Here is a 14422-nt window from a genome sequence, read left to right on the forward strand (position 1 = left end):
AAAATATAAATTGACAGAGACCAAGAGACAGAGACTTCATTCTATCTGGTCACTTTTATTGGCATAACAACCTCCAAGCATACCCTAGTATAATATAACACCAAAAGGAATTACATTTTTAAATTTTTATTTTAATTTTTATTAATTATACTTTAATCACTTTGTATACTGCCACAAATCCCTCTTTCCTACAGTCCCAATCCCAGTTCCCTCCCACTTGTCCATGCATGCCTATCCCCAAGTACACTGATAGGGGAGTATTTCTTCTCCTTTCTTCTGATGCTAGTCTATCAAATCTCATCAGGAGTGGCTGCATTGTATACTTCTGTGGCCTTGTAAGGCTGCTCCCCCATCCGGGTGTGCTTTTCAAAGAGCAGACCAGTCAGTTCATGTCACAGGCAGTCCCTGTTCCCATTACTATGAAACCTGCTTGGACACTGAACTGCCATGGGCTACATACATATTTGCAGGGGTTCTCAGTTATCTCCATGTATGGTACTTGGTTGGAGTAAGTATCCTAGGAAAGTCCCCTGTGCTCAGATTTTTTGTTTCTGTTGCTCTCCTTGTGGAACTCCTGTCCTCTCAGATCTTACTATTTCTATTTCTTTCATTAGATTCCATGCACTCTGCACAACAGTTGGCCATAAGTCTCAGCATCTGCTTTGATAATTTGCAGGGCAGAGCCTTTCAGAGGCCCTCTGTGGCAGGCTCCCACCTTCTCTGTTTTCTTCTTTTTCTGATGTCCATCCTCATTGCTTTTTTGAGATGGGGATTAAGTATTCTAGCCAGAGTCCTCCCACTTGATTCATTTGGTGTACATACTTTAATAAGTTTATTCTATATTACTTGTCTATATAAGTGAGTGTATACCATGTGTATCTTTCTGCCTCTGGGATAGCTGACATTCTGTTATCACCATTTATTCGGAAATTTTATGATTTCCTTGTTTTTAATGCTGAGTAATATTCCATTGTGTAGATGTTAAACAATTTCTGTATCAATTCTTCAGTTGAGGCACATCTGGGTTGTTTCCAGATTATGGCTATTATAAATAAAGCTGCTACAAACATTATGAGCAAATCTCCTTATTCTGTACTTGAAACTTTTTTGGATATATGCCTAGGACTGGAACTTGATGAAGCACTAATCCTAGATGTCTGATAAAGATACAGATTGATTAGAAGAGTGATTGTGAAATTTTACATTCCAAACAAGGAGTGGTACAAGTTTACATTCTAATGAGCAGAGGAGGAGCGTTTCCTTTCTCCACAACCTTTATAGTATGTGATGTCACTTGAGTTTTGGATCTTGGCCATTTTGATGGCTGTAAGTTGAAATCTTACGGTAGTTTTGATTTGTATTTCCCTGATGGCTAATGACAATGACGTTGAGCATTTCTTTAACTGTTTTTCTGCCATTCAATATTCCTTTATTGAGAATTCTTTGTTTAGCTCTGTTCCCCATTTTTTTAATTGCATTACTTGATGTGGTGCTTTTCATCTTCTTTAGTTCTTTATATATACTGGATAATACCCCTATGTCACATATAGGTTTGGTGAAGATTATTTTCCAACCTATAGTCATTTGTTTTGTTTTGATGACAGTGACCTTAGATTTACAGAAGCTTTTCAGTTTCACGTGGTGCCATTTACTGATTGTTGCTCTGAGAGCCTGTGCTGTTGGTGTTCTGTTCAGGAAGTTGTCTCCTGTGCCAATGAGTTCAAGGATTTTCCCCACTTTTTCTAATCGATTGAATGTGTCTGGCTTTATGTTGAGGTCTTTGATCCACTTGGACTTTAGTTTTGTACAGGATAATAAGTATAGATCTATTTGCATTTTCCTACATGTAGACATTCAGTTAGAGAAGCACCATTTGTTGAAGATGCTATCTTTATTCCACTGTATGGTTTTGGCATCTTTGTCAAAACTTAGTTGTCCATAAGTGTGTGGGTTTAATTTTGGGACTTCTATTTGGTTCCATTGATCCACCATTCTGTTTCTATGCCAGTACCATGCAATTTTTATTATTGTTGCTCTATATTGCAGCCTGAGATCAGGGGTGGTGATATATCCAGAAGATCTTTTATTGTAGAGGATTGTTTTAGCAATTCTGGGTTTCTTGTTTTTCCATATGAAGTTGGGAATTTTTCTTTCAATTTTTTTTTCTGTAAAGAATTGTGTTGATAATTTGATGGGAATTGCAATGAATCTGTAGATCCTTTGAGTAAGATGGCCAATTTCACAATGTTAATCCTGCCAATCCATGAGCTTGGTAGCTCTTTCATTTTTTTTTTTATATCTTCTTCTAATTCTTTCTTCAGAGACTTGAAATTATTTTCATGCTATTCTTTGACTTGCTTGGTTAGGGTCACACTAAGGTACTTTATGTCTTTGACTGAATACAAGAACAAATCAAAGATAGCATCCACTATGACCAAGGAGGCTGCATCCCATGTATGCAGAGGTAGTTCAATATATGGAAATCCATCAAGTGATTCACCATATTAAAATAAATATGTAAGAAAAAAATATGATAATCTCCTTAGATGCTAAAAAAGAATTGGACAAAATCCAACATCCATTCATGTTTAAAGTATTGGAGAGATCAGAGATACAAGGTACAAATTTATAAATATAATAAAGGCAATATACAGCAAGCCTATAGCCAACCTTAAACTAAACCAAGAGAAAGTTGAAGCAATCCCACTGAAATCAGGGAGAAGGCAAGACTCCCCACTCTCTCCATATATCTTCAACATAGTTCTAGAAGTCCTTGCTAGAGCACTAAGACAATTGAAGGAGATCAAAGGGATAGAAATGGGAAATGAAGAAGTCAAAGTATCACTACTTGCAAATGATATGATATTACCTGAGTGAATCCAAAATTCTGCCTGGGAACTCCAACTGCTGATAAACACCTTTGGCAAAGTGACTGGATACAAAATTAACTCAAAAAGAAAATTAGTAGCCCTTCTATATACAAAATACAAAAAGGCTGAGAAAGAAAGTAGGGAAATAAAAGGAATTATATTATCTAACAAGGCCATACACCTAACCCTTCCTAGACATTTCCTCATTGGGGACAAACCTGTAAATAGATGACAATCAAGGGAATTTGCAATTCAAATCACCAGGAATGGAAGAAGATGGAGGGAGTTCTAGGCTAAAAGAACATAATTATCCTCATAGTTTAAATTAGACAAAATTCCCAACAAATTCCAAGGACTAAAGAAGAGGACTGACATACTACTTTGCGGAAAATGTGGAATATTTCCATAACAGAGTATTATTCAGCCAAGTAAATAACATCAAATTATTTTCAGGCAAATAGATGAAACCAGGAAAAATCATCCAGGTTGAAGTAACTAAAATGAAGAAAGACAAATATGGTATGTATTAATTTATTAGGAGGTATCCTAACAGTGTGGAAAAGGTTCCAAAAGGCCATCTATTATAAACAAATCAGTCTTCCACTAGTGGGATTCGGTTTTAGTTGAGTTGTTTTGCCAGGGCATCCTACAGAATTTTTAAAGCAACACATGCTGTTGTTATTAAAATATGTTGCTCTTTGCTCTCATCTGAAATCAGTGCCATGTCCTTTTATCCACAGAGATTCTTCCTTCTGCATCAAATGAGATTATATACAGAGACACACAGTCCTATAATATGCTGAGAGAGACCTTAAAACAACCACCTCTAAATGAGATTTTTCTATGGAATGCTCTCTCCCTTCAGAGCTCTACAATGTCAGCAGAAGAGGAGGCATGAAGGCTGTCATAAAGAGGGGGAATTGAGGACACAGAGAGAACAATGCCCTGAGAATCATGCCTCAGAGGAAGATGATGCAGCCAGCTTTGATTAGACCTCATTAGCTAGGATCAGATAGAAGGGGAGGAGGCCTCCCCTATCAGAAAAGTAGAAAAAGAGAATAGGGGTAGAAGAAGGAATGTGGGTAGGACTGGAAGGAGAAGAGGAAGGGGGCAGCAGAGGAGATACAATGTGAACAAATCATAATAAATAAATACATAAGAAAAATGTGATCACGATGATGAAGTATGAGCTCTTCAAGACTGATGTCTTCTAGGGAGTGGTGCCAGGTGCGACAAGGATGAACTCAGTTTTCTTTAACAGCCTTGGCACTGAGAATCTGAATAAATTCCAATGAGTATATGAACCACACATACTTCAATTGAAGTATTTTATAGAAAAAAAAATAGAATGTCTCATAGGAAGGTTTCTGAACCTGGGAGCAATGGAAAAGGAGTGCAATGTTTGTTTTATAAAATTCCCCATAATCAGTAAAAGTAATATGTAGACAACTTTTAAAATTACTTTTAACATGGACAAAAATTCAGCTAAAGCAGGTCAGAGTTTGACTGTGTAAGGCATGGTTTCCAGGAACTCATTATGTAGCAGAGAATCCTATCCATGAACGAGTGGTTACCCAGCTACCTCAGACCCTATGAGCTCATGTTGTACCACTGAACTAGCAGTCCTGGCCCTAACATAACAAGTAGAGGTTTTGTTTGGAGGAAGACAGCAGGAAACACTGCTGCTCTTGTTTCCTAGGAAAATATTGTGAACCCATTTCACTGGCTTGAAGGCCCAATTTTAAATGTAAACATCAGGATCAGGAGGGTTCCTCACTTACCACTGAGTAGGACATTGCTACCAATCCAACCAGGTCAGCCAAGGCAAGCATGCTTAAAGAGGTTTTGCAATGCTAGTATTGAACAGAACCAACTGTCAAATAGATTTTTCTCCTTAATTTCTCCTTTTACACTCACAGATTTTAAATTTTAAGTCAAACCAGTATCAGGAATTTTCTGGTTGGATTCTGGTTATTGGTGTTCTGCCTCCTGGTCTTGGAAGATGCAGGTCTTTTCTAAGTTCTGTCTCAGACACTTTCCTTGATGGTCTTTGTAAAAGGGTCTGAGTCTGAGAAGAAGATTGCGAACTTCCTTCAACATTGGAAAGCACACTGCCAACTTCGTGTAACCTTGAGTGAAGTCCTTGATGCCTTGCCAGGTGTTACAGATGTGTTGCTGAAAAGGCATTTGACAAAATCCAACATCCATTCATGTTTAAAGTCTCGGAAAGATCACGGATACAAGGCACATAACTGAACATAGTCAAGGCAATATACAGCAAGACCATAGCAAACATGAAAAAAACAAAGAGAAACTTAAAGCATTCCCACTGAAAACAGGGACATGGCAAGATTGTCCACTCTCTCAATATCTCCTCACCATTTTTCTTGAAGTACTAGCTATAGCAATAAGACAATGAAGGAGATGAAGGGGATACAAATTGGAAAGGAAGAAGTCAAAGTATCACTGTTTGCAGATGATGTGATAGTATACCCGAGTGACCCCAAAAATTCTACCAGGGAAATCCTTCAGCTGATTAACAGCTTCAGCACAGTGGCTGGATACAAAATTAACTCAAAAAAATCAGTAGCCCTCCTGTATACAAAAGACAAAAGGGCTGAGAAAGAAATTAGGGAAACAACATTATTCATAATAGCCACAAAGGACATAAAGTACCTTGGTATGAACCTAACCAAGCAAGTCAAAGACTTGTATGAAATAAATTTCAAATCTCTGAAGAAAGAATTAGAAGAAGATATCAGAATATGGAAAGATCTCCTATGCTCATGGCTTGGCAGTAAAAATGGCCATCTTACCAAAAGCAATCTACAGATTCAATGCAAATTCCCATTAAATTAACAACATAATTCTTTACAGACCTTGAAAGAAAAATTCTTACCTTCATATGGAATAACAAGAAACTCAGAATTGCTAAACAATTCTCTATAGTAAAAGATCTTCAGGAGGTATCTTCATCCCTGATCTCAAGCTGTACTATAGAGCAACAATACTAAAAACTGCATGGTACTGGCATAGAAACAGACTGGTGGCACAATGGAAAAAAAAAAAAGACCCTGACATAAATCCACAAACTTATGGACACCTGATTTTTGACAAAAATGCCAAATCCATTCAATGGAAAAAAGACAGCATCTTCAACAAATGGTACTGGTCTAACTGGATGTCTCCATGTAGAAAAATGCAAAAAGACCCCTACTTATCACCCTGCACAAAACTAAAGTCCAAGTGGATCAAAGACCTCAATATAAGAACAGACACACTAAACCACTTAGAAGAAAAAGTGGGGAATACCCTTGAACTAATTGGCACAGGTATCAACTTCCTGAACAGAACACCCACAGTACAAGCTAGAAGGCCAACAATTAATAAATGGGAGCTCATGAAATGGAAAAGCTTCTGTAAAGCAAAGGACACTGTCCTCAGAACAAAACAACAGCCTACAGATTGGGAAAGGATCTTCAGCAAGCCTGTATCTGACAGAGGGATAATATCCAGTATATATAAAGAACTAAATAAGTTAAACAGCAAAAAATCAAGTAATCCAATAAAAAAAAAGGTGTACAGAGCTAAACAGAGAATTCTCTGCAGAGGAATATTGAATGGCAGAGAAACACTTAAAGAAATGCTCAATGTCCTTAGTCAACAGGGGAATGCAAATAAAAACAAACCTAAGATTTCACCTTACACCCATCAGAATGGCTAAGATCAAAAACTTAAGAGACAACACATGCTGGAGAGGTTGTGGAGAAAGGGGAAACCCTCCTGCACTGCTGGTGGGAATGTAAACTTGTACAATCACTCTAGAAAGCAATCTGGCACTTTCTCAAACAACTAGGAATAGCACTTCCTCAAAATCCAGCTATATTACTCCTAGGCACATATCCAAAAGAGTCTCAAGTACACAATAAAGACATTTACTCAACCGTTTTTGTAGCAGCCTTATTTGTAATAGCTAGAAGCTGGAAACACCCTGTCAGTGGCAGAATGGATGCACAAACTGTGGTATATCTACACAATGTAGTATTACTCAGCAATAAAAAACAAGGAAATCATGAAATTTGCAGGTAAATGGTGGGATCTGGAAAAAATCATCCTGAGTTAGCTATCCCAGAAGCAGAAAGATGCACATTGTGTATCCTCACTCATATAGTCATATAATATAGGATAAACCTACTAAAATCTGTACACCTAAAGAAACCAATCAAGAGGGAGGACTCTTGCTAAAATGCTCAATTCCTATCCAGGAAGGCAAAGAGGCTGGACATCAGAAGAAGGAGAAAAGAGGGAACAAGTCAGGAGCCTGACACAGGGGACCTCTGAAAAGCTCTGCCCTGCAGACTATCAATATAGATGCTGAGACTTATGGGCAACCTTTGGGAAGAGTGCAGGGAATCTTATGAAAGAAGTGGGAAACAGTATGATCTGGTGAAGACAGGAACTTCCCAAGGAGAGCAACAGAACCAAAAAATCTGAGCACAGGAGTCTTTCCTGAGAGTGATATTTCAACCAAGGACTATACATGGAGATAACCTAAGACCCCTACACAGATGTAGCCCATGGCAGTTCAGTATCCAAGTGGGTTCCATTGTAATAGGAACAGAAATTGTCTCTGGCATGAACTGATTGGCCTGCTCTTTAATTACCTCCCACTGACGGAGAAGCAGCATTACCAGGGCACAGAAGAAGATAATGCACCCACCCCTGATGAGACCTTATTGACTAGGATCAGAAGGAAGGAAAAGAAGTCCTCCCCTATCAGTGGACTTGGGGAGGGCATGTGTGCAGAGGGTGGAGGAAGGGAGGGATTGGGATGGGAGGAGGGAGAGAACCACAGGGGCTATACAAAGTGAATAATATGTAACTAATAAAGAAAAAAAATATATAGCAAAGGTCCCAATTAATTGCTTTTTGTTCTGAGAGTTGCCTTGGTCAGGGAGCATGATCCAGTAAGTAATTCTCAAGCACAGCCTTCACTTGGGCCTTTTAATAACTGGCTCCTGAAACACTTACTGGATTTCACCATTATTTTCTGAAATCATTCTCCCTCTCAGCAAATCAGCACCTGAGAGAATCTTGAGGTTTATATTGAGGTGAGTAAACAAACTCCTCAGAATCAGTATCTCTGATCCTGTACACAACTGACTTTTATTTGTGAAACCCAACAAGCCTTTATCTCATCCCTTTATCCAGATAAAACAGGTTTACTTCTGTTTGCCTCAAGACAATGTCAGGTAGGAAGTGAAAATTTGTGTTTGTTTAATTGTACAATGATGTACTGATGTACGGAATATTCACAGTGATGTGGGATCAAGGGGAATGTACCAAATAACAAGGTGGTCTCCTACTGTGCTCTTGGATCTGAAATTTTGTAGGTTGTGACTTGGAACTGAGCAGTTAATCCTGTACTCACTAAAGGTACCTTCACTTTCTTATTAATATCATAGGCTGAAGGGTATAGGGTTCCCTGGAATATTGAGTCTTTAAAAGCAGGGAAAAGAGAAGGAAACCAGACAATTCTTTGAATGGTTTGGGTAAAACAGAGAAAGACCTTTGTATTTAAAAGGAGTACTGAGTGGCAATGAACTCTTTGACATATGGTGCTGTCCCACACTACTTTTCGCAACCCTCTATGAGTAGGGTTGCCTTGGCTGACCTGGATGGAACAGCAGCTGTGTACTACTCTGAGGTCATTGAGAAATCCTCCTGGTCATTGGGTTAAAAATTAACACTGGTCATTTAGGACAGAGAAAAGAGTCCATGTTATATGCCAGGACTGAAGAGCAGAGGTGTTTATTAAGGTTGTATTCCTGACAAACCATCCAAGCTTGGTGTTAGTGCCAGCACTGCTTGTTCAGAAGTGCCACCTGAGCTCATGGGATCTGAGGTAGCTGGGTAACCATTAGTTCATGGCTAGGATTCTCTGCTGTATAATGAGTACCTTGAAAGCTTGCCTTACACAGTCAAACTCTGCCCTCCATTAGCAGAATCTTTTCTCCATGTTAAAAGTCATTATAAAAGTTCTCAACATATTATTTGTATTATGTGGGAATTTCATATTACATACATTACAATCCTTTTCCGTTGCTCCCAGATTCAAATTCCTACCCATGTGTCACACTAAACTATTTTTTCTTTAAAATACATCAATTGAAGTATGTGTTGTTCATATACTCATTGGAACATGATTAGAATCTCAGTGCCAAATCCCATAAAGAAAACATAATTCATCTTTTCAGCACCCTGACACCACCCACAAGAAGCCATCAGTCTTCGAGATGTCTATACTTCATCGCCTTGATCACAGTTTTTCTTATGTATTCATTATGATTTGGTTACTTTTTATCCCCTCTTCTGCCCCCTCCCTCTTCTCCTTCCAGTCTCAGCCACCCTCATTCTTCTACCCCTGTGACCTCTCTCTAGTTCCCTGAAAGGGAAGGTCCTCCTCCTCCTCCTATCTGACCCTAGGTTATCAGGTATCACCAAGGCTGGCTGCATCATCTTGTGCTGTGGCCTGATTCTCAGGCCATTGATCTCCTTGTGTCCTCAATTCCCTGTACTTATGACACTCTTCCTCTCTCCTCTCCTGTAGGCTTCCCAGAGGTCTTAGGGGAGGGAGAATTTCATATGGAAATACCAATTAGACCTGGATGTTTTAAGGTCTCTCTCTGCATAATTTCAGATAGCAGGTCTCTGTATTCAATTCCATTTGATGCAGAAGGAAGCATCTCTTTAGATGTAAGAACATCCCACTGAATTATCAGTTGACTACAGAAGGCACCATATTTTAATAACAACAGCCTGAGTTGCTTGAAAATTTCTGTAGGATGTCCTGGCCAAACAGTTCAATTAACTGCCAACCAATCACCCTAGTGGAAGACTGCTTTGTTTACAATAGAGGGCCTATTGGAACTTTATCCTCCACTATTAGGAGGCCTTTTCACAAGTGAATATATACCATATTTGGATTCCTGCATTTTTGTTACTTCCCACAGAATGATTTTTCCTGGTTCCATCCATTTGCCTGAAAATAACATGATGTTATTTTCTTAGCTGAATAATACTCCATTATGGAAATATTGCACATTTTCTCCAAAGGAGATTGTCAGTCCTATTCTTAGACTTTGGAGTTTGCTGGGATTTTAATCATTGTATTGAATGACAAGCCATCAGGATAACTGTATTCTTTTAGCCTAGATGTTCATCCGTCTTCTTCCACTTCTTGGTGATTTGAATTGCAATGTCTCCTTGAAGTTCATCTGTTTACATGTTGAGTTCTCAGTGAGGTTATATCTAGGAAGTGTTTGGAGGTATGGCATTATTGCATAATATAATTCCTATTGAAGTTATACTATAGGAGGATGTGGTTTGAGGTTTACATGCCAATGAAAGTGACCAGACAGAATGAAGTCTCTCTCTCTGTCTTTGTCACTTTATATATATATATATATATATATATATATATATATATATATTATGTCAGTCTTAGTCTCTCTATCTGAATCTTTCTCTCTAATGTTTTTTTTTTATTTCTGTCTATTTCTATCTGCTTGCTGCTTGTGTTACTTTATGAAAAGCTCTAAGTTCTCCTGAAGTACTACAACAAGATAAGTGCTTGCAGACATGTAACTAGATGGTCTATGTAAAGATATCAGCAAGGTCCTGATTAAACACATTGTGTTCAAAGATTTGCCTTTGTCAAAGAGCATTTTCCATGGAAGTAATTCACTGACTGAGGGCACATGTTTGCTTTTAACAAATAATAATGGAATCTGTGATAATGAGAAACTCACATGTCAAGAACACATTACTTTATTAATGACTACTGAAGGAAATATGTGACACATTCCTGACCTAAGAGTCTTGGATATTGGTACTGTCATCTCTGTATTGTGTGCTTTCAGCTACCCAGATTAAGGCATGTATCATTGCTCAGACTTTCAAGTAGGCTGTCCACTTGGACCTTTTAATAACTGGCTCCTGAAACACATACTGGGTTTAATCTGTTTCATGACATCATTCTCCCTCTCAGGCAATCAGCACCTGAGAGAATCTTGAGGTTTCCATGAAGATGAGTAAACAAACTTTCCTCAGTGTCCAGGATCTATGATACTGTGAACATGTGGTTTTTCTTTTGAAACACAACAATCCTTTAATTCTTTACATTATCAAGATCCCACACCTTTATTCCTGTTTGCCTCTGTGACAATATCACATAGGAAATGAAACTCTAATGTTTATATACCTGGCCAGCTTCCTAAGTAGGAAACTTTCAAAGTGATGTGGGATTAAGGGGAATGTACCAAATTACAAGGTGTTCTCCAACTGGTTTGTTCACAGTAGATGCCTATTGGAACTTTATCTCCCACTATAAGGAGACCTCCTAATAAGTGAATAGATACCATAGTTGTCTCTACATTTTAGTGACTTCACCCAGGATGATTTTTCCTGGTTCCATCCATTTGCTTGAAAGTATCAAGATGTCATTTTCTTATCTGAATATTAATCCATTACAGAACTATTCCACATTTTCCCCAAAGGAGATTGTCAGTCTTGTTCTTTAGAACTTGGAAGTTGCTGGGACTTTAATCATTGTATTGAATGACAAACCATCAGGATAACTATGTTTTTTTTAGCCTAGAAGTCCTTCCATCATCTTTTATTTCATGGTGATTTGAATTGAAATGTCCATGTGAAGCTCATCTTCTTAGATGTTGAGTCCCAAGTAGGGAAATGTCTGATATGGGTCAGGAGTTATGGCCTTGTTAGATAATATCATTCCTATTGGATTTATATTATAGGAGGGCTTGCATTGAGGTTGTTATGCCAGTGAAAGTGACCAGACACAACAGAGTCTCTGTCTCTTGGTCTATGTCACTTTATATATTGTTTTTTTTTTTTGTCGTTTTCAGTCTCTCTAATTCTGAATGTGTCTCTCTCGTTCTTATCTCTAACTGTCTTTCTCATTCTCCTACTTTGGGTCTGATGCTTGTGGTTTAGTATGAAAACCTATCATTTCTGCTGAAGGAATTCAACAAGATGACTGCTTGCTGACATGACATCATGGATGGTCTCTGTAAAATTATAAGCAAGGTCCCCATTAAATGCTTTTTATTCAAAGAGTTGCCTTTTTCAGGGAACATTTTCCCAGTAAGTAATTCACTGACTGAGGACATATCTGTGCATTTAAGAAATAATAATGAAATCTGTGATAATGTGAAACATGTCAAGAACATGTGGCTTTATTAATGACCACTTGAAAGAAATATGCGACACTTTTCCTGAACTAAGAATCTTGGACACAGGAACTATCATCATTGTTTTTTGCTTTCAGCTACCCAGACTGAGGCATGTAGGGCTGCTCAGCCTTTCTCTCAACCAGGCTGTCCACATGTCCATTTTAATAATTGGCTCCTGAAACTCTTATTGGCTTTCACCTGTTTCATGACATCATCTACCCTCTCAGGCAATCAGCACCTGAGAGAATCTTGAGGTTTCCATGGAGATGTGTAAACAAATTTTCTCAGTGTCCAGTCTCCTTATCTTGTGCACACTTAACTCTTTCTTGTGAAACCCAAAAAGCCTTTTTTTCATCCCTTTATCCAAATCCCACTTCATTACTACTGTTTAGCACTATGACAATCTCAGGTTAGAAATGAAATTGTACTGTTTATTTAATTGGACAGTTTCATAAATCAGGAAGCTTCAAAATAATGTGGAATTAACAGGAATGTGCCTAATGAGTACGGTGGTCTCCAACTGTGGTCTTGTGTCTGAAATTTCCTTGGTTGTGACTTTGAACTAAGCAGTTACTCCTTTACTCATTAATGTCCCTGAACATTCTTATTTATATAATAGGAAAGCACGGTCTTGGGTTCCCTGGGCTATTGAGCCTTTAAGAGCAGGGAGAAAGGAGGCAAGATTGCAGCACCGGTAGAGCACCACCTTTGAGAAGCAGGACAGCACACGCCGTGCAGAGACCAGGAGACTGAACTCTGGGCCCTGAAACTCCATCAATCGTGTTTCCCAGCTGAGGGAAGGCTCCCACGTTGTGGGAATCCGTCGGGTCCACTCATGGCTACTCAGCCAAAGCCCGGGTAATGCGGGCTTTGTGTCTCCAGGGTGGAGCCACAAGCATCTCTGTACCAATCACTTTCCAAGGCTGATCCCTGAGCACAAGGGTGCCTGAGGCTGGGAGTCCCAGTCACGGGGGGACCCCACTGGGAAGCAAAGTTGCCCGACTGATCACTGGTCACCCATTCTTTCCCTGGAAGGTCTCTAGGATGGCAGGTACCCACCGCCAACAAAACTGAGCTCCTGCCACACAGAGAGCTGTGCACTCAGCTCAGTGATACAGACAAGCTGCGAGCCCCAGTACAACAGGGACTGGGAACCCCTGTCCAGAGAGGACCCCACAGGGAAGAAAGAAACCGTGCTGCTGGGGTCACCTAGGGACAGTCTAGCGGCCTGCAGATCGCAGACAGGTGAGTATGCCCAGCCATTACAGATCTGGAAACAAACAGGGACCACAGAGTGATCAGAAACTCAGCTCCCTCAGACTAGCAGGCGGGCGCAAGCTCCACCAGCCCAGAGGCCTGCATTGTACCAAATACACCTTACAGGCAGAACTGTGTGCCCCAAGACACCAGAGCAGTACTCACCCACCACAGATTACCTCTTGGGTTCTGGGGCAAGAGCCCCAACCTCAGACCTACAAAAGACCGGGAACCCTGAGATCAACACCCCAGATACTGCTCCAAGGGGCAGCCAGTTATCCCTAACAAAACCGACCAAACCACGGGACACACAGTTTACAGCAGTTGATCAATAAATTTAGAGCAAGAAACCCAGAAGGAGGGCAGCTGTCTCCAGGACTTCTCCCAGTGAGAGGAGAGCCCTCTTGACTAATCAAGACCACAGTTACTACCCATGTCTCTATGCCTGAGGTGAGCTGTAGCAACTCCTGAAAAACACCAGACATCCAGTGACTATACCCAAAAAGCTGGAAAGGCTTCCTTCAGGAAAAACCATCTTCCTGCCAAAGGGATTCTCTCCACTACAACAGTCCAGGAACAACCAGAAACTAAATTCAAACAACTAAGATAGCCCAATGGGTAGAGGACAGCATAAAAGTTCAACCACCAAAAGCCAGAGCAATATGACATCTCCAGAACCCAGTTATCCAGGGGCAAATAGCCCTAGACACCCCAGCATAAATGAAATTCAAGGAGATGACCTAACATCTATGCTCATGAAGAAAATAACAGAGTAAATAAATAAAATATGAAAAGAATTAGAGGAAGATAAAAACAAACAGATCATGGCTATCCATAAAGAAATAGAGGAAATTAAAGGCAAGGAGATTAAGGCCATCCGTGAAGAAAAACGGGAAGCTGCAGCCAAACAGTCTGTGGCCTTTAGAGAGGAAATTCTTAAATCACTGAATGAAATAAAAGAAAAAGTGGATTGTTCAAACAAACAGCTGAAGGAATTGACGGAAAAACATGAAAATATAGTCAGACAAGATAAGGAAA

Source organism: Meriones unguiculatus (genome assembly GCF_030254825.1).
Source record: "Meriones unguiculatus strain TT.TT164.6M chromosome Y unlocalized genomic scaffold, Bangor_MerUng_6.1 ChrY_unordered_Scaffold_23, whole genome shotgun sequence".
NCBI classification, from domain to species: Eukaryota; Metazoa; Chordata; class Mammalia; order Rodentia; family Muridae; genus Meriones; species Meriones unguiculatus.